Below are 20031 nucleotides of genomic sequence, written 5' to 3'. Positions count from 1 at the left end.
AAATGTGCACGTGCGTCTTATAATTTAAATACAACCATATCATTTGAATTTTATATATTGTTCTGGCGAGTTTTTTGGGAGTCAAATAGAGGTTTTCTTCGAAGGTTTATCCACAATCATACAATTTGTGGAATTTTTATTCTTTCATCTTGATGTCTTGATTCCTGATATCATCATCATCATCATTTTATTCTGAATCCGACTAAGATGATGACTAATTTTCTTCAAAAATTAATGTGTCATATGGACCTATGAAGTGGTAATCCGAGTTAGTTTTCAAATAATGATATAATGTAAAATATGTATGACGATACAGAGCAAGATATATTTATTAAAGACTGTCAGATCCCAAGACCACAAGATGACATGCATGATTATGATTTTTTTGACAAATTTAACCTCCGGACACCACAAGTTGACATGCATGATTACGACGAATCTTTGACAAAATTCAACATCCCAAGACACAAGAGACCAGTAGATGACAAATTTTAATACTTCCCACATCTATAAAAAGATGTCTCAACTCTGGCAAAATTTGCATGTATCTACTCACTGAAATACATCTAGATAAATGCATATTTGATATCATTGAAACATCTTTTTATGGACAAAGGTAGTATATTCTGTCGGAAATATTCAAAATCATCAAACAATTATGACAGAACATCTTTTTTCAAACACTTGTAAATTGTCACACACCTCCGACCGTACAAAACGATCTTTCTTTGTTTGAAACTGTACAAAACGATCCTACAGAACACACCCGAATCAGCAAGGTCCCCTGCTCGCCACTCTGTAGCTCTCTCTCCCACCAGAGTATATAGCATAAAACTACCACTTTCTATGCAAAATTTCGGAAAACTACTACTTTTCGTTCCAATCGCATAGAACTACCACATTTGACAGAGGTTGTCTCAGATAGCACTGACCTGAATTAAGCACGAATTGATAGCCGTTCCGACAACGCTGGCCCACTGAAAGGCATGACGTGGCACCCTAGAGTCCATCGTTTTGTAGATAGGTCCTTAAATTTTGAAGGCAAATTACGCAGGGGTCCCTCGTGTCTCGCAGTTTTTAAATAATCACATATTTATTTTTCAAATCTTCATATCTTTTAAATACTAATTCAAATCGAAAAACTTTTAATATGAAAAGTGCTTAGAAATGTTTGAATATTTCAAATATAACATTTCGAAACCTTCATAACTTTTGAATACTAATTCAAATGGAAAAACTTATAATACGAAAAGTGCTCAGAAATGTTTGAATATTTCAAGTTTAAACTTTTTAAAACCTTCATAACTTTTGAATACTAATTCAAATGAAAAAACTTATAACATGAAAAGTGCCCAGAAATGTTTGAATATTTCAAATTTAAACTTTTTAAAACCTTCATAACTTTTGAATACCAATTCAAATGGAAAAACTTATAACATGAAAAGTGCTCAAAAATGTTTGAATATTTCAAATTTAAACTTCTTAAAACCTTCATAACTTTTGAATACCAATTCAAATAGAAAAACTTATAAAATGAAAAGTGCTCAAAAATGTTTGACTATTTCAAATATATAAATTCAGTTCATTATTTTAGATAATTAAAATTTACAAACAAATAAATTACTTCTATTTATAATGTAAACTTTGGAAATTCATAACTTCAATTCTATAACTCCAAATAATATAAATAATATGTCTAAATTTATTAGAAAAATCCAAGGAATCTATTTCTAACATAGATACTCTGCATAGAATGTGGTAGTTATATTCTATATACTTTGCTCGCGCGGGTACCTAACCAGACCCATGACCACGAACAAGGGAAGCACAACGGGCAACCAATGGAGTTGGCGTAGCGGCCTGCGCTGATCGGGGAAAATTACCTGGTCGGGCGGTGGTGCGGTGGCCCACCCCGGCGAGTGCGGTTGTGTGTTGCCCGGATCTGCCGGCAATAATGCTCGTCCACTTGTCATTGACGGGAAACCGCAATTGCGATAGAGACTGACGTACTTCAGGTAACTGACGTGTAGCAAAGACGCAGGCGCACGAGAAGCACAATCTGAGGTTATGGATGTTACAAATAAATTCCTTGGATTTTTCTAATAAATTTAGACATATTATTTATATTATTTGGAGTTGTAGAATTGAAGTTATGAATTTCCAAAGTTTACATTATGAATAGAAGTAATTTATTTGTTTGTAAATTATAATTATCTGAAATAGTGAACTGAATTTATATATTTGAAATATTCAAACATTTCTGAGCACTTTTCATGTTATAAGTTTTTCCATTTGAATTCGTATTCAAAAGTTATGAAGGTTTTAAAAAGTTTAAATTTGAAATATTCAAACATTTCTGAGCACTTTTCATGTTATAAGTTTTTTCATTCGAATTAGTATTCAAAAGTTATGAAGATTTCAAAAAATTATATTTGAAATATTCAAACATTTCTAAGCACTTTTCGTATTAAAAGTTTTTCGATTTGAATTAGTATTTAAAAGATATGAAGGTTTGAAAAATAAATATGTGATTATGTGAAAACTGCGAGACACGAGGACCCGTGCGTAATTTGCCTTCAAAACTTAAGGACCTATCTACAAAACGACGGACTCTAGGGTGCCACGTCATGCCTGCCAGTGGGACAGCGTTGTCGGAACGGCTATCAATTCGTGTTCAATTCAGAATTAGTGCTATCTGAGACAACCTCCGTCAAATGTGGTAGTTTTATGCGATTGGAATGAAAAGTAGTAGTTTTCCGAAATTTTGCATAGAAAGTGGTAGTTTTATGCTCTATACTCCTCCCACCAACTGTACCTGCTACCTCCCACCGCCCCCGCAAGGTCCCCTGCTCGCCAGCTCCCTCGGTTGACCTCATCGGGCCGCCCTCCCCTTCATCCCACCGCAGACGTTAGGACTCGTACACCCCCTGCTCTTCGCCGCCTCTCCTCATCGAATCCGTTCATCGAAGAGTCCGGGGAGGCGCTGCCACTCGGCATGCTCGCGGCCTCGCCGGCGACCCAGAGCTAGGGGCCGACGGAGGCGGACGCGGAGGCGCGCGCCTCGTATCCACCGGATAGGAAGCTGCGGACACCACGTGTTGGAGGGCTTCACAACGCTGGCCGTCCCCATGCAGAAACAGCCGATGAGTCGGAGCAATCACCGAGGGACGCCGTCGAGGACGCCCTGCTCCAGCGGGCTGCCCATGTGGCGAGCGTTCTGGGCACCACCAAACCAGCATCGTGTGCAGGTAGAGTTCCCCTCTTCAGCAAAACCAACTCTTACCAATCTATAGAAAAAGGGAGCGGAGAATCTCTCTGAAGTCTGAAGTAGGAGTCTAGGATGCTTGTTAAATATATTTACACTTGCTAATATGTGTATGCGTGTTTTCAATACTGTATACTTTGGTGTCAGCAATATTACTTCGACATTGACCCGATATCTATTGTACATATACTAAATGCAAGATCATTCTACATAGGTACTTCAATCCTGTTTGGCGGTTCATTCGAGTGGATACCTTGGTGAAATCCCACGTGGAATTTCCAAAAATCTTATGTTCTACCTATATCCTATGTTCAGCAAGCTGTTGTTGGCAGGAGGCCAGCCCTGCCAATATTGGGGACTGGCTTCGCCAGTATAGATGGAAATGTGGGTAATTATTCTTGTCATTACACCCTGTATAATTTTATTTGTCCATAGGTGTGCCTTTTCAAGATCTGTTAGCATCTACAGTAGTTTTAGTTGTATACAAGTGTGCATAGCAGAAAATAGATTATCTAAACCATGCACCAAATTTGGTAGCCTTAGTGTCGCTCAGATTTGGGCCTGTCGACTTCCATGTCGGATCAGTAGTGCTAACAAATGGGCTGTAAGTATAGAATGATTAATAACCTTTTATTGTCAGGTTGGAGCTTCTTTTTGGCATCACCAAAGGGACAAATCGTCCAAGGAAATGAATACATAGTTTGATAGTAAACTCGGAGTCCAAATCCTATCGATAGGTCATAGTAACAATGCAAAAATGCCAAGATTAGAAAGTAAATACAAATCTAATTGGAGTGTTGTGCCAGGGAACCAATACCAATGAAACAATCGGGAATATACTGTTTTGGCTAATGCATCTCTGCTAGCAAGTGTAGAGATTACGTGGTCTAGTAATAATTTCTTCAGAGGTAACTATTACCCGTGTAATCTGCGTCTTCTCCAAATTATTGCAATCACACCTGCAAAAAACTTTAGAGGTCAGCATTTTGATTGGTTGTCACACAGAAAATGTATGTAGAAAATAAATGTAGAAAATGACCTTTGAAAGGAGAGAATGTACTCACTCCAATATCTCTACCGAACTGTTAAGGTGAAACCTGCAGTTATCATCCTTAATCACCGATGAATCAACTTCTATTCTGTAGGAAAAAGTTTATATTTCCAATATAAAGTACAGATGCTACAGCCCTGAATAAAGCTTCCTATAAAATCCAGACACTGTTCAATCCAGTAAAACATGGCAGATGCATACTCATCACCAGCCATATTTAGTGTTTTAGCTCGTCTCTGTAATCTCAGGGATTAGCTCCACAATGTCCCTGTGTGAAGTAATTTGTTCAACAACTCAGTTTAATAAGCATCTTTAGCAAGTATACAAACCACAAATAATAGAGGAAGTCCTCGTAGTGTAGCACTATCACCATGATTACATAAGTGCAAGTACTTTAGTTTTATTTGATGTATCACTACTCCTTCCGTTCCATAATTTTTGTCGCAAATTAGATACATCCAAATCTGGGGCAAGAATTATGGAACGGAGGGAGTACTAAATTTAGAATGCACAAGCATATACAACACTAATCAAAATATGAACTGCAGCATAAACCAAGAAGACTACTCAACTTAATTAGACTCCATGTGTACACCTGGTCTTGGAGTTTGAAAGAAAACATCCTCTTTTAGAAGAATATAAAGCATTCTTCTGCAAAGACAATTCTACAACCTCTGAGCAGCAAACAAAGTGAATACAAAGCAAAAGAACACATTGTGTTGATAATGTAGCATCATGGAAGCTGACATCCAAAAGCTTTCTAGGAATAAAAGTTTGCTGAATCCACTTGAACAACAGAAGCACAAATTTATATATACGGAACAATGGGATTAAATAGTATCGCACAATGCTTTGATGGTCAGACAATAAAAGGAAACGAACATTTTTTTCTTTTCTTTTTGAGGAATCACATGTGAGGGCATATCATGATTGCTTCCATGCCTCAATTCGTACACATTAAAGAAGTTGTAGTAAACCGATTTGGTTGGCATCATGTCATGATCTAACAATATAGCTTCCATGGTCGCAAATGTTTCATTGGTAGACGATTTAACAAAACCCCACCATTGATACCTTCAAATTTCTGCGTGGAATCTGTGTGTAGGGATGCAGGACCCAGTTGTCAAGGAGACCCCTGCCTTGGAGGACCAGTACGCCGTCGAGCTGGGTGCAGGAGACGGGCGGGTGCAGTGGACCTGCCGCCGGTTGGAAGGTGCATGGCGGCGGTGTCCTGGAACACATCGTCGTGGAGGACAGCATCGTCCTGGAACACGGCATCGACGTGAAGGCAGGTCGGCAACGTCCTGAAACACGACGGTGTTGGGACGGGCGGCAGAGTTGGAGGTAGAGTGGTGGCGTCATGGAGGCGGGCAGCGGTGTTTCGCTAGCCCCTCTTCCGACCTCGCTCTTTCTTCCATGGAGGCCGGCGTCTGGCTCCGAGCCGCGTCGATGCCGGTGAGCCTGCTGTTTCAGCACATCTGTCGCCTCCGCCTCCGTTTCCTCCCGCCGTCCCCTCTTCCGACCTCGCCGATTCGATCGAATCTGGCATCAGTTTTCGAGGAGGAACCCAAGGCAGCAGGACGGCATGGATGTTGGTCAAGTACCGGCGCGTGGGGAGGCGGCGTGGCAGGGGCTCTCGCGTGGAAGAACATGGGAATCTGGTACTGCAGATCGTGCCAGGCAGTTTTCTTTCTCCGTGGACTGGGCGTGGGTGGGAATTTTTGTTCGCTCGGCAGACCATGGCAGACAATACATCATTGAAACGATCTGAGGCATTGGATCTAGGTCTGTGAACGGTGTAGATCGTTTGGATGGGACTCTCTGTGCCTTTTAATAGTAGTGGTGAAGTGGTGATAATTTTTTGGCTAAGAGGCACATGATTACCAATATGTACCTAGAAATCAAAGTTGAAAAACAAGGAAGCAGTGAACTATGTTATGTTGGTATATCATATAATGATAACTGGAATATACTTCTTAGGTTGATCTGGGAAACTTATCACCTAGTTGGTTTATTCATTGCTTTACTTTTGCCATACTTAACTAGTGCAATAGAACTAATTTGATCAACTGAGTTTCAAAAGCCTCATGTTTCCTTCTATTTCTTACGATGGGAGAGAGGAAGGCATGTGCTTTCCTTTTCACTCTTAAAGCTCTGCTGCCCTGGATGTTTTTTTCTATTATTTCAACGTCTTTTTGGTAACTGCTTCTTTTCGCTTGTTTATTCAATCTATTGACAACTAGTCTATGGAAAACTCCAAAGATATCTTGCAGTCATGAGATGACTTTTCTAGCTTCGTCCTTAACTCCCAGGAGCCAATATAGGTCATATTGGAATGATGGTTCTAGAGCTTTGTACTTATTTGTGAACCGGAGGGAGTAGGCCTGCTGCTTCTTTTTTATTGTAGACTTGATTATTTTTCGAAAGCTGTGCACGTGTGTACTCTTATTACATGAAAGCACACTTATGAAGGACGAGTTCAGCCAATGATTTAGTATTACAATGTTAAAAAATTGTTTCAGACAGGTCACATTGAGTTGTCTCAGACCCATATGCCTACCAATATTTACCTAGAAATCAAAGTCGAATAACAATGAACTAATGAATCATGTTGTGTCGACATAGATGTCGTATCATGACTGGAATATACTGGAGCCCTAGCCACCGCCTAGCCTAACCTAGCCGCCGCCTCCTCCTCTCCCGCCCCCCTCCCGGGCGGCGGCGGAGGATCTGCCCGTCCCGCTCCGAGCAACCGCCCTCGGACCGCCGCACCTCAGCCGCCGCTGCTGCCAGCCTCGGCCCCGGCTCCGGCCCCGGCCCGGCCACAGCCCCGGCCCGGCCTTGGCCATGGCGGCGGTGGCGGCGCCCCTTCCGTCAAACGACGAGGGGGGGGGGAGAGGGTTTCCACGGTGGCGTTCCATGGGAGGTGATGAAGCGCTGGTGGAGGAAGCCGGGCGGCATGGCTACTTGGCCGGGGCCTGATGCTCTCCGTCGGTAGCCATGGAGGATTCGGTGGAGCGGTGGCGGCTTCTGCCCCCGGTGACGGTTCAGCGGTGGTACGCATGATCCGCGGCGCCGTCTTCTTCCTTGGTGATCCGGCAGGAGGGACTGGCGGCGTGGGGGCTGCTGGTCTTGCTTTGTTTTTAGTGGCGGTCCTCGGGTTTCTCGCAAGCGAAGATGAAGATCTACCGGAGGTCAGTTTGCTTTGATCTGGCTGGAGAGATGAGTTCCGGAAAGCTCCGCTGGCGAATGGAACAGTGCATATTTTGCCTACAGTTTGCTGGATCGGGTGGTATTCGGTCGCGCGCACCCATGTTTTTATTCCGACCGTTTGGTTCCGGAGGGAGCGCCGCGAAGCTATATTCTGTGTTGACATCAGATGACTTTTTGGTCCATGTTGAAGTCAGAAGAAGGAATATCATGAAGGCCGGATTGGTGGACTGGCTAAAGGAGGTTCGAGTTAACGTGATGTTGAGGGATCTGCTTGGCGTTCTGGGCTTGCAGCAGTGGTATGCATGTGGGGGCGGCAGCACAGGGGAAATTCAGAGTCTTACCTCTCAGGGTGAAAACCCAAGGTCTGGCCTTAACTGGTTGTGCCTGGCAATGTTCTTGTTGAAGGCATTGTTTTGAGAGTGGGGACTATCTTCAGGGAGAAATCCTAAGACCTTTGGTCGGGCGACGACGGCGCTGGTGCACTGTTTCCTTCTTGGAGGCGTCGCTTTTGGAGAGCCTGTACTTCAGGTGTTGTCACGGTGGTGGTTGTATTGCTGTTGCTAGGTCTAGAAGGCTGTAGCAGGACTTTTTTTCTTAGTTTTCTTTACTCTTTTTTGGCTGTGTGCATCCGTACTGCCATTAGGGTGGGGCGCTGTTGCAGAGGTTGGGTGTAATTGGTATCTTTTGATATTAATATATTCCCTTTATCGAAAAATGACTGGAATATACTTAGGCTGACCTGGAGAGTACCTAGTCGGGTTAATCATTTGTTTTCTTCTATATTCTTCTTCCTTGACTAAGGCAATATAACTTGTTTGATCCACTGAATCTAGGTGATTTCGCTCTTTGGATGGCGGCTAAGACACCATTAGTTCAAAGAGAGTAGTACTTCGTTTGTATTCTGACTTGTATACGTCCTTTTCTCAATCTTAACGAAATGACAAGCAACCATTGGTTTCTTGTTATTGAAAAAATCTAATGACTGTGAAGAGCTTCCATGTATCCTTCTCTTAACTTAGGGTGGGAGAGGGAAAGGCATGTGCACTCCTTTTCGCTTTTAAAGATGTATATTGTCCTAGATGAGTTTTTCTTTTCCAAGTCTTTTTGTTGTCTATTCAAATCTAATGGCACCTCGTTTCGTCTATAGAGAACCGTAAGTCTGTATGGTGGTCAAGAGATGACTTGTCTCCCTTCCTCCTTAACAGTCAGAAGGCAACATACTTAGACGATTGCAGAATTAATGCTGCTCTAAAGCATTATACTCATTTGTGAACCAGGGGAAGTTAGGTCAGACAACCTGTTTCTTTATATTTATCCAAAGATTTGGACTTGTGTATTTTTATAATTTTATTGTGATTGAACACACACTTGCGGTGAACGAGTCACGCTGATTCAGTATTACGATGATATTGAAAGAAAATGTTTCAGACAAGTGAGATTATATTGTCCCACTTCTTGTGGAGAGCAAATACACCAGCTGATCCATTATTAAAATGTTATTTTTTCTGCTGCTCTAGACAATTAAAATTGAATTTTCTCCTTACCGAGAATAGTAGGCTGGACAAAACTGGCGCTGATGCGTTGTTTTCTCTTAACACAGTGCTCAATTTGTGTTAGAAGGAGAACACAAAGAATCGGCTGCTACGACGACGGCCAGCTACCCTCGGCGTAGCCGCGCTTGGCCCTCGGCGTACGCTACGCCGACGGCAGCCCTCGGCGACGACCCTCCTCGGCAGAGACTCACGTGCCCTCGGCGTAGCAGTGGCCGTCGGCGTCCTCGTGCAGAAGACCCTCGGCGTAGATGCCCTCGGCGCAGCGTGGCGGCACGCCGTCGACGTTAACGGAGCGGCGCCATACGCCGACGGCCTAACCCTCGGCGTAGACATGCACGATGCGCGGCGTGGGGCGACGTGGCGCGTTGTGCTGCGGCCAGCCCAAAGGCTACGCCGAGGGGGTTGCCCTCGGCATACAGAGGGCCACGTGGTAGCGCGTCGAGCGTCCAGGCGAGAAGGGCTACGCCGAAGGGGTTGCCCTCGGCATACAGAGGGCCACGTGGCAGCGTGTCGAGCGTCCAGGCGAGAAGGGCTACGCCGAGGGTCTTGCTCTCGGCATAGGCCTGGCCATTTGGTCATGCCAACGCCTATGCTGACGGCATTGCCCTCGGCATAGGCCTTACCATTTGGTTTTTCCGTTTTATTTGTGCTCCAATGCATCCAAATTCACATAATTCATCCAAAATTCATCCAATTCATCCAAATTCACCCTAATTTGACCAAATTCGCCATAATTCACCAAAATTGCATATAATTCACATAATAGCATACATAGTGCACATAATAGCATACAAGAGGAGTGTCATGTCATCCAAATTCATAGTAGTAGCTAGCGCATAACCGGAATAGTAGTAGCAAGCAAGCGCATAGATAGTGTGATCCGACTACATGAAGGACCCGGGCGGGGTGTATCCGCCCTCATCGTTGGCGAAACGAGAAGCCCGAGTCCGAGGTTGCTTTCCAGTAGAAGCTCCAGAAGAACCGGGAGTAGCACCGGGACCAGGAGAAGTCGACGGAGAAGCACCAGCAGAGCGCCTAGGAGAAGTCGACAGAGAGGTAGCATCAGAGGCACCAGCAGAACGCCTAGGAGACCGACCACCTTCATGAACCGGTGTGACCTCGCGCCCACCCGGCGAGGCCTGGTTCCCGGAGCATCCCGTTCCCTACATGTTCCCTACATGTTAGCAACTTGCGAGGCAAATGAAAGCGGTAACTACCGGTTTAGCAAAGAACTTACCGGTGTGGATCCGTAGTAAGTCCTAGCGAAACTTGCCCTCGATGGCATGATAGGAATTTGCCCCGCCATGGGAACTTGAGCTGGTGTCGGTGTACCAGTAGCCAAAGCAGTCATCAGTGCCTGCAAGATAGGTTACAAGTCAGGCTTTGCAGAAATAAAGCATCAAACTGAGACTTATTATCTAATTGCGAAAAGAAAGATTCAAACTTACTTCTACATACGCCATGTAGGCCGTATGCTTATTCCACAGCGCAGAGGCCTGCTGATACTCATCATGACAAGCTTCGAAGGCCGCCTCGAATTCAGGCTACAATTTCAGAAATAATGAATCTCATCAACACTTAGCCATGTAGGAACGAAAATCGGAAAGAGGATGAAAATGAGGAAAACTTACATCGTAGGCGGGTGGACGAGCAGGCCGGGGACGAGGCTGGGGGCTGTCGGCAGTGAGGGTATGCTTGAGACGCGTGTAGCTCGTGGCTGGGGTAGGCTTGACCGCCTTATCACTACTAGAAAAAAGGCTTTCAGTGGCGCACCACATATAGCCATCAGTGGCGCACTAGTGGTGCGCCACTGTTATCACGCCACTGCTAACACATAGTAGTGGCGCACTAGGGGTGCGCCACTACTAGCCTAGATACCTGTGGCGCACTGCCTGGTGCGCCATTGACATGCCCACCAGTGCGCCACTACTACTCCAAAGTGGTGCGCCATCGTTGGTCAGAGGCAGTGCGCCACCACTGTGTAGAAGAGGTGCGCCACTGCTACAGTTTTGCGTGCGCCACTGGTCCAGCTAGTAGGTGCGCCACTGCTGCGTTAGTACGTGCGCCACTGCCCTCTCCAGGACGTGCGCCACTGCTACTTATCCTTGTGCGCCACTGCTAGTCTCGGAGAGGATCACGGGCGGTGCGCCATCTGGATCGATAGCAGTGCGCCACTGCTACTTAGTGGTAGTGCGCCACGGATGGTCCACTAGTGCGCCACTTGCTAGGATTTCGAATTTTTTTTTGTATATTGGCAGGTATTTATACAGGTTGTATATGACGAGTACAATAGCACAATACGGGATATATAACAGCATATAAACAACAGCCACGGCTTATCCATACATAGTTCTTCACATTAGCCCCACATGATTCACAAGCATTCACATTAGAGGTTACAATGCAAGTTACGGTGTTACAAGTCACAAATGAGCTAGTAGTGGCACAAGGTCGATCATCTAAACTAGCATCACATAGAAGAGAGCTAGAGTCACTACTAGCACCGTCCCGATGAAAGTGGTCTTCATCCGGTTCCTCCTCCGCTCCGTCCTCTCTCCCGCCAGATAGCGTGCGTATCTATCTTCGGCCTCCGCTCTAGTGGTGTACCCTTTGTAGCTGTTACCGCTAAAACGGTGAACCTGTCTCCGACACTCCTCCCAGTTGTTGTAGACTCCGGGAACCTTGCCCTTGTACACGACATACCACGTCATATCTGCGTACATATGCACAAGCCAAAGAAACATTAGTGCACGCTCATAGATGTTTGCAACGAATAAGAGCAAACTCAAAAACGATCCAAGTAGTATGAACTAAAAGGCATGCCTCATACATTGTTAGTCGGAACAAATATTAACATTTAGGGACGGAGTAAGTGAAACCAAGTAGGATGCACAATAGATTGATACTTGTGTCATCGCACCAGGTTCACTTACCCCTCCCCAAGTGTATAGGTGACCAACATTCTAATCATCGGCATTTTGAGATACCAAAGCAAATAGAAGAATGACAAGGGCCTCATACTTTGTCAGTCCAAACAAATATTAACATTTAGGGAAGGCGTGAGTGAAACCAAGTAGGATGCACAAGAGATTGATACTTGTGTCATCGCACCGAGTTCACCGACCCCTCCCAAGTGTATAGGTGACCAACATTCTAATCATTGGCATTTTGAGATACCAAAGCAAATGGAAGAATGACAAGGGCCTCATACATTGTTGGTCGAAACAAATATGAACATCCCGGGATGGCGTTAGTGAGGCCAGGTAGGATGCACAAGAGATTGATATTTGTGTCATCACACCAGGCTCACTAGCGACACCCCGGAGTGTACGATTGACCGAACATTCTAATCATCGGCATATGCAAATAAAATTAACGACCAAATCAAGTGCGGAAAACGATAGAGCCATATATATAAGTTCACAAACATAGCCGAACTAGTAATTAAACGGACATGCATGTAAAGTGCTTGGATAAAGTTTATTACAACGAAGCTCGTCTTTAGTTCACAACTACATAACTAGGCTCGCACATCAAGACTTTTGCGGAGCGTGGATAAAACCGCCGCCTTTCTTCAAGCACATCCATGAGCGGTAGTCGTCACCCTGCATTTGGAGCATTGTGTCTATGTCACTATTTGACGGCTGATAGACGGCGCAGAACTCCCCCGCGCTTCTAACGACATCTTGATGGATGATTTCACAAAACTCTACTTGGATGCGGAAGAAGTCTTGCTTGATGCCGTCGTCAGGGACCCGCGCCAATTTGTTGGCCCAGTCTCCGAGATGCTCGGGTAGCGTAAGCTGCTGCTGGTCCCGTATGAACTTATCCATGTGATAGAGGGCGTAGTAGGCATCCTTGTTACTAGAAGGCGGCTTCTTGACGCAGGGAAACTTTGTTTGGTGCTTGAACACATGCTTCCCGTACCTAACATTTGGCCTCTGCATGTTGCCTTTCGCTTTGACGTAGGCATTGAGAGCATCATCAAGTACGGCCTTGACATTCGTGTAGTCCGTGGTTGACTTACCGTCCGCATCGAGGTATGTGGCCACGGAATGCTTCGGGGTTATGGAGATGAGTGTGCAGGTTTTGTCTCTGCGTAGAACACATAATGTTTAAGAACATGACGATTGAAATCTAAAAAAATCACGAGTTAAGACCGGTACGGTGAGGGGGTGACTTACTCGGGAAATACGGGCGAGGAGGATGTTAGACTTCTTCTGGTTCGCTAGAAAGAAGTCTTTGAGGTATCCACTCGCGACTGCCCGGTCTCCGGCGGTGGCCAAGTGGACGGCACGCATGTAGAAGGGGTCGGCTATCGCGATGTCCGGGATGTTGTTTCTAATGATCCGCATCGCCTTGCCGAGCGAGTATAGGCGAATGAAGGTGTAGTGCAGCGGATAACTGTTCAGCATGGCAAAGATGTCATCATACCGCAGGAAGATCTTCTCCGCGAAGCCACTATCGACAAAGCCATGGCCCGAGGGCACCTTGGCAATATACCACTGGGTATCCATTATCTTTCTCCACGAGACGCCGCTCCTCCATAAACTGAATACCGTCAACCGGAGATCGCATAGGACCGGGTGCAGCATCGTACAATCTTTGAATTAGCATCCGCTCACCCGACACATGCACCCTCGCCTCGATATTCTTGGGCACTGGTGGCCCGTCCCGAGCACGGATAGGTGCCGGCTGGGCCTGGCGGACTTGTCGTCCTTCTTCTTTCTTTTCCGTCCCTTCGGCCTCGTATTTACTTGGGACTGCATTCTCCTCTTCGCAAGCCTTCTTCGGTGTGTTAGGACCGATAACACTTCTCACCTCGGCTATCGGCTGAGTCTCGGTGAAGTCGGCAGCTGGAGGCGTCTCCCGAGAACGAGAATAGGCGCCGCTTGTTGCAAAAGGTTTTCCCCTCGGCGGCAGCTTGAGAGGGTTGGCTACTGAGATCGTAGTCCATCACCCCAAAATCGAAGTTGCGGTCCGGGTTGGCGAACGTCTTGTCCTCGTCCGGACCGTCGTTCGGATCCTGTGCCATCTGCATGTCCACATCAGGCTGATGGCGGCACCGTTGGGGTGGTCTTGCCATGGCTTGGCGCCGTCATGGCTTGGGGTGCTGTCCGTGGGGTGGTGTCGCTCGCCCCCAAACGAATACGGCTCTTTGGCCAAACCATGGACCAATTGAAGCATTGGTGGAGGGCAAGGACCTGATCATCTTCGTCGGCACCATCGGGTTGAAAGGGAGGTACCACGTCGTCGTAGCCGCTAAGCACCCGAATCGGTTGAATCCTATACACGTCGGGTTGCATGGGTATACCGTGTAGCTGGCGGTTGCTCGGTTGAACGATTTTGGCCTTGGCAACATCGATCAACTCGCCGTTCACAAAGTGCGGGGAGAGTGCATGGGACGTCGACGGCGGAGCTCGCGGAAAACATGTAGGGCGTTAGGGATGGCTAGCTAGTCAAAGGATGGGATATGGAAGTCATTGGCCGAGGGTTGGTTACCGTGATGGCGTCCAGCTCGGCTAAGGTCGAGGCACCGCCGGCGACGGGCGTGCATTTGATGGAGTGGCCGCTTGATGGCGCGGTGCCGGGCGGCGTATTATCCGCAGCGACGGGTGCATTGAGCTGAAGTAATGGCGCCGCGGGAGACACCAAGGTTGGCGCCGCGGGAGCCACCACGGTTGGCGCCGCGGGAGCCACCAAGGTTGGCGCCGCCGGAGACACCATTGTTGCCGCCTGCGGACTCACCGATGGCTCCACGTTGTGGGAGTTGCTGCCCGCGAGCCGGGAACCGGGGGTTCCCCCTTTGTCCTCCCTTATACCACGCGTCCGGACCGGCAACCAAGGTAGGGATGAGGGAGCTAAGCGTCGTGCCCACTTGGTCCTCCACTTCGCTGTCGTTGCGTCCTCTGTTGGGTCTCCACGATTTGTTGCACTTGTTGCCGCACTTGCTCCTCGACCAATGTCGGGATCTGCGCAACTTGTGCCTTGAGCTGTGCGACCTCCTTCTCATCGATGGTGGCCTTTCTCTCCTTTTTCCCCGACTTATAGTATTCGACCATTTCATAGAGCATCCTTCGCCGGCCACACGACCAGCCGATGTCGGCTTACTCAATGGATCCCTCTTCTTGTGGGCATTCAACGCCCTATTTAAAGGGTTGTCCCAAGGGGCACACCTGCGAGGAGCTCGTGGACCCCGCGCCGCTACTAGCTTCCTTTTCACTTTCCGCAGCGATCTCCTTAGCCTACGGGAGGAACATGCATGAACCATTTAGAAATTTGGATTCATCAATAAGAATGCAACCATAAAGGAGCTAATTAAGCGGGTGCATTCCTTACCATAAGAGCCTCAAACTCCTTCACATCCGTAGTGGTGGTGAGCTCCTTTGTTTTCGGGTCAAGACGGTACCGGGCCGGGAGAAAGTTCCTGGTTTGCTTGTTTTTGTATTGCGGGAAGAGGGGCTCGAGGCCGTTCTTCACACGCTCCTTATCCGCGGCGTCCCATTTCGGTTGCGCCACCCTAAAACCGCCAGGACCAAGTTTGTGGGTGCCTAAGTTCAGTTTTCGCATGTCCTTCCCCCACTGACTAGAATCCGACGTTGACTCGCTCTCGCACTTGATCTTGAAATCAGCGTAGTCTTGCTCGGTGATCGAGGGATTTGACTCCTTGATCTTCTCGTAACTCTCACCATTATTAATCATTTTCTTCACTCGGTTCCTCCAACTAGCGAGGGCGGTGCTCATCTTCGTGAGGGCGGCATTGTGCACTTTGTTCCGCATGAGACGCTTTTCGAGCAGTCCACCGGGAACTCGTATCGTTCGTGCAGCTTCGGAAGAGGAGGGTGCGCAAATTCGCTCGGTCGGGATGCCCGAGGTTCTCGGTGTTGATCGAGACCGTGCTCCGGAGGATGCACCCGAGTTGGGCAGCGTAACCTTTGACTAAATCGGGGGCGCCGTTGGAAGCCCGAGTGGCGTTCACTTCGGTGAATGCCTGCTTCACGGTGCTCGAGCACATTCGGGCGACGCTCCCTCCGTAGCTTCTTCGGTGCGCCGGTGTCATCCTCGCCGGTACCATCCGTGGTGTCATCCTCGGCGGCACAATCGGTGGTGTCGGCCTCGGCGGCATCGTCCGCTCGGTACTCCGGATCGGTGCCATCATCCTCGCCGTCGTCGCGGCGAGGTTGTGACTCCATCACCTCCATTTCATCGGTTAGCATCCGGAATGGCTTGCTACCGCTGCCGCCGGCCTCTTCGTTGTTGGCCATGTTCGAACTAAGTAGGAAAAAATGCATAAAGTTAGCGCAAGATTTCACGGAAAAATTGGGCATGACCTATGCTAATTTATGGACATATGAGTGCCCCATTTTCGCCGAAACGGAAATGAATCAACATTTCGGCGATAATGGGCAACTCTGTCGATCCTGCACAAGAAAATGACACCATATACACCAAAAAATCCACCAGCTGAGCACCATGGCACATATACACCAAAAAATCCAGCCGAGCACCATAGCACATGTACACTAATTGAGCACCATAGCACATATCGACCGAGCTGAGCAGCCGGTACCACCATCCAACGGCACCTAGTAGCAGCAGCAAGCTAGCTAGCAGCGACGACAAGCTAGCGAGTAGCTAGCAGACAAGCTAGCGATAGCTAGCACCAAGCTAGCTAGCAGCAGCAAGCTAGCGAGTAGCTAGCGGCAGCAAGCTAGCGATAGCTAGCACCAAGCTAGCTAGCGACGAAGCAAGCTAGCGATAGCTAGCAGCGAGCAAGCTAGCGGTAGCTAGCAGCAAGCTAGCAACGAGCAAGCTATAGCAGCGCAAGTAGAAGGCACGAAGCTTACCAGCAGCAAGCAATAACAATTGAGCAGGTCCGGCACCGGGAAGAAGACGACGACGCTCCGGGAAGAAGACGACGGCGCTTGAGCAGGTCCGCCTCCAAGTCGATGAAGGGTGCCGACGAGGTTGCAGCCACCGGAGCACCTAAACAAAGAAGCTATGAAGGTTACTGGAAGTCGTAAATAAATAAAAGAAATTTCTCTCAAGTACCAACTAAATATCTTGCACCTAAACACTACTGCTCCTAAGCACTACTGCTCCTAAGCACCTAAACACTACTGCTCCTAAGCAGCAGCAACAATTGTGAACCTAACAGCAGCAGCAACACCTAAGCAACATCTAACGACGAGCGAGCACGTAAGCAACAACCTAACGGTAGCAGCACCTAAGAAGCATCTAAAACCTAGCAACTAACAACAACCTAACAGCCTAGCAGCAGACACCAATCAACCTAGCGAGCAGCACCAATCAACCTAGCAACTAATAGCAACCTAACGAGCCTAGCAGCGAGCAGCAAGCAAGCTAACAACCTAGCAGCAGCAGCAAGCAAAAAATACCCAATTTTACAACCCTAGCAAGCAGCAGCGACGGCAAGCAAGCAACCTATAGCAGCGGCAGCAACCAAGCAACCTAGCTCGCTCTCGACTCTCTACATACTAGCTTAACGAGCGGTAGGAGTGCTCGATGCTCATACGGACACAACACTAGATATCTACTAGAGCAGCCAATTTCTACAGCATCATCTTAAATTTGCATAGACATCCGTAGGAGTAAACACGATACACACATTTCTACGAGCATCATCATGAAGCAAATTACTAGCATTTCTACCAGAATCATCATGCAGCAAGCATAGGGAGGAGGAGGAGCATAGGGAGCTCACCCTGAGCAGTAGGTTGGGGAGGTGAATCGAGGGGGGAGGCGACCGCTGGCGGGGAGGTGGCGTCGAAGAGGGGGAGAGACCGTGCTGCTCCTGCTCCTGCTCCGCGGACGTGCGCGACGTGCTACAACTCGAAGAAGGTCGCCGACTTGCTGCTCCTGCTCCGCGGCGAGCTTGAGAGGATCTGCTTGGGGGAGAGACCGTGAGGCGGGTGATAATCCAAAGTTAGAACATAATACGTTGCATTTTTAATGGATTCAAATGAAGCACACCATAGAAACTCAATAGACTTTAGAAACAAGATTGTGTATTTTCTCGATTTGGATTGTTGCCAAACTTTCGTGCCTAACGGATACAAGCTGCCTAACGAGTGTGCAGCTTTCCAAATTCAGAGCAAGAACACATGCGAGTGACATAAATCACATAAGTAGGAAGACAATTAAGCTATCTAGTGTCACATAAATCAAATAAGTAGGATTACAATTAATCTATCTAGTCTAAAATTTTAGTAGATGTTGATAAATAAGCTAAATATAGCTATGCCTATGCTGCTTTGATTGTTTTCCGACCGGGTCGCCGTGTCAACAAAATGAGGAGAGGGACAAGATAAGAACTATCCTACGGAGTTAAACTTGGCATGTTGCTGCGAGCTATTTTTCTACTTGTTTATGCGTATATCCATAGGATGTCCAATGACACAACGGATACAAACACTTAGGTGAATCAGCTATTTAAACATGTTAAATCAAGAAAACAACACTAACCCAAACAAAATATAAGCACATTGCGTCGGGACATGATCAACTAAACAAATCATGATGAATTAAAAGCTTGTGGCTGATGTACTACTCCATCAACACTTAGGTGAATCAACACTTGCTTCTCACCGAGCACATGAACAAGATAGCAGATAATTAACACACATAATTGCTTCTCGAGGGGAAGCACCGAGCAGCGAGGAGTAGCGGCGGCTCGAGGGGGAGCACCGAGCAGAAGTAGAAACTAACCTAGCGAGAGGAGAAGGAGGGGAGGAGCACGGCGGCTACCGGGAAGGATGCGCGGTGGCGTCGGCGGTCGAAGGCGTCGGCGGTCCTCTGCGGCGGCGTCGGCGGTCGAAGGCGTGGCGGCGTCGGCGGTCGAAGGCGCGCTTCTCTTGCCGGTGCTCCACGACGTGTTGCGGCGAGTACGGCGAGCAGGTGGGGAAATCTCGATCCGGCCACGGTGGGGAATGGAGGGCGAGCAGGTGGCTTCGGAGATCCGAGGAGAAGGTGGGAGGGCGCGGTGGTGAATGGGCGCAGGGCGGCGCCGGCGGAGAGGAAGAGGGGGAGGGGTGGCGGCGCGAGGCAGATCGAGGGACGGCGGCGTCGCTCAGAGGAAGAAGGGGAGGGGCGGTCAGGTGGGATCTGGTCGGGACGGGGGAAGAAGAAGGGGAAATTTCTAAGTCCCCTGACGCCTTAGCAATAGCGCACCTCTCGGGGTGCGCCACTATGAGGCTTAGCAATGGCGCACCTCTAGGGGTGCGCCACTGCATCTTTATGTCTGGATCAAAAGAATAACGCGGTGGGGATTGACATATCCCGCTTAGTACCGCATCGGCTACTGTCCCCGGTTGGTTTGTGCCAAACCCCCGCCGGCCGAGTTCGAACCCTGGCGGCCCCATTTTTTTCCTTTTCTTTTTAAATTGATTTAACACTATAATAAACATCCAAAATAGCATAATACACCAAAATAAAAGGCATAAATAATTATAATTATGTAGAATATTTAAAATACTATAGAATCTAGAAAATATCCAAAAATATAAATTATATGTCTATTTTGATCGGTACAATGTGAAGATTAACAATATGACATCCATTATTCATACAAGAAAATGATACATAATTATCTTTTCACAATCTTCTTGCCCTTCTTTCTCGCGGTTGAATAATTTAGCCCGGAACTCCTAGACTTCTTCTCTTGAATGGATGGCCTTTAGGTAGGGTGGTCCTGCTTCTTCTTGTTGTGTATGGTTCTTCATCATCGTCGTCGTCATCTTCCATCTTCGGATCGCCGTACTTGGTCAAAGTCTAGCTCGTTGGCGGCTCCATCCATTCCGACGATGCTCCTTTTGCCTCTCCTCACGACAACACGAGCTGGGCTTTTGCGGGTCGGTAATGAAGAAGCATTGGTCCACTTGGGAAGCTAGTACCCATGGCTCATATTTCGCGGTGACCTTTGCATTTCA

At 47.5% G+C, this 20031-nt stretch overlaps 1 long non-coding RNA gene across 2 annotated transcripts; it reads left to right on the top strand.

The window, feature by feature from the left end:
- Positions 1–2813: 2813 nt before the first annotated feature.
- On the top strand, positions 2814–5592 carry LOC124667097. 2 transcript variants are annotated; one of them, XR_006991155.1, is made up of 3 exons: positions 2814–3248; positions 3480–3649; positions 5422–5592. It is a non-coding gene; the product is annotated as an uncharacterized LOC124667097 (long non-coding RNA). The 2 variants fall into 2 exon arrangements; XR_006991156.1 differs by having other exon boundaries at positions 3480–3653.
- The last annotated feature ends 14439 nt before the right edge of the window (positions 5593–20031 follow it).

This window comes from Lolium rigidum, chromosome 6 (assembly GCF_022539505.1).
Source record: "Lolium rigidum isolate FL_2022 chromosome 6, APGP_CSIRO_Lrig_0.1, whole genome shotgun sequence".
In the NCBI taxonomy this organism is placed as follows: Eukaryota; Viridiplantae; Streptophyta; class Magnoliopsida; order Poales; family Poaceae; genus Lolium; species Lolium rigidum.
Note: the sequence above shows the minus strand (reverse complement) of the source record. Positions and strands in the feature narration are given on the sequence as shown.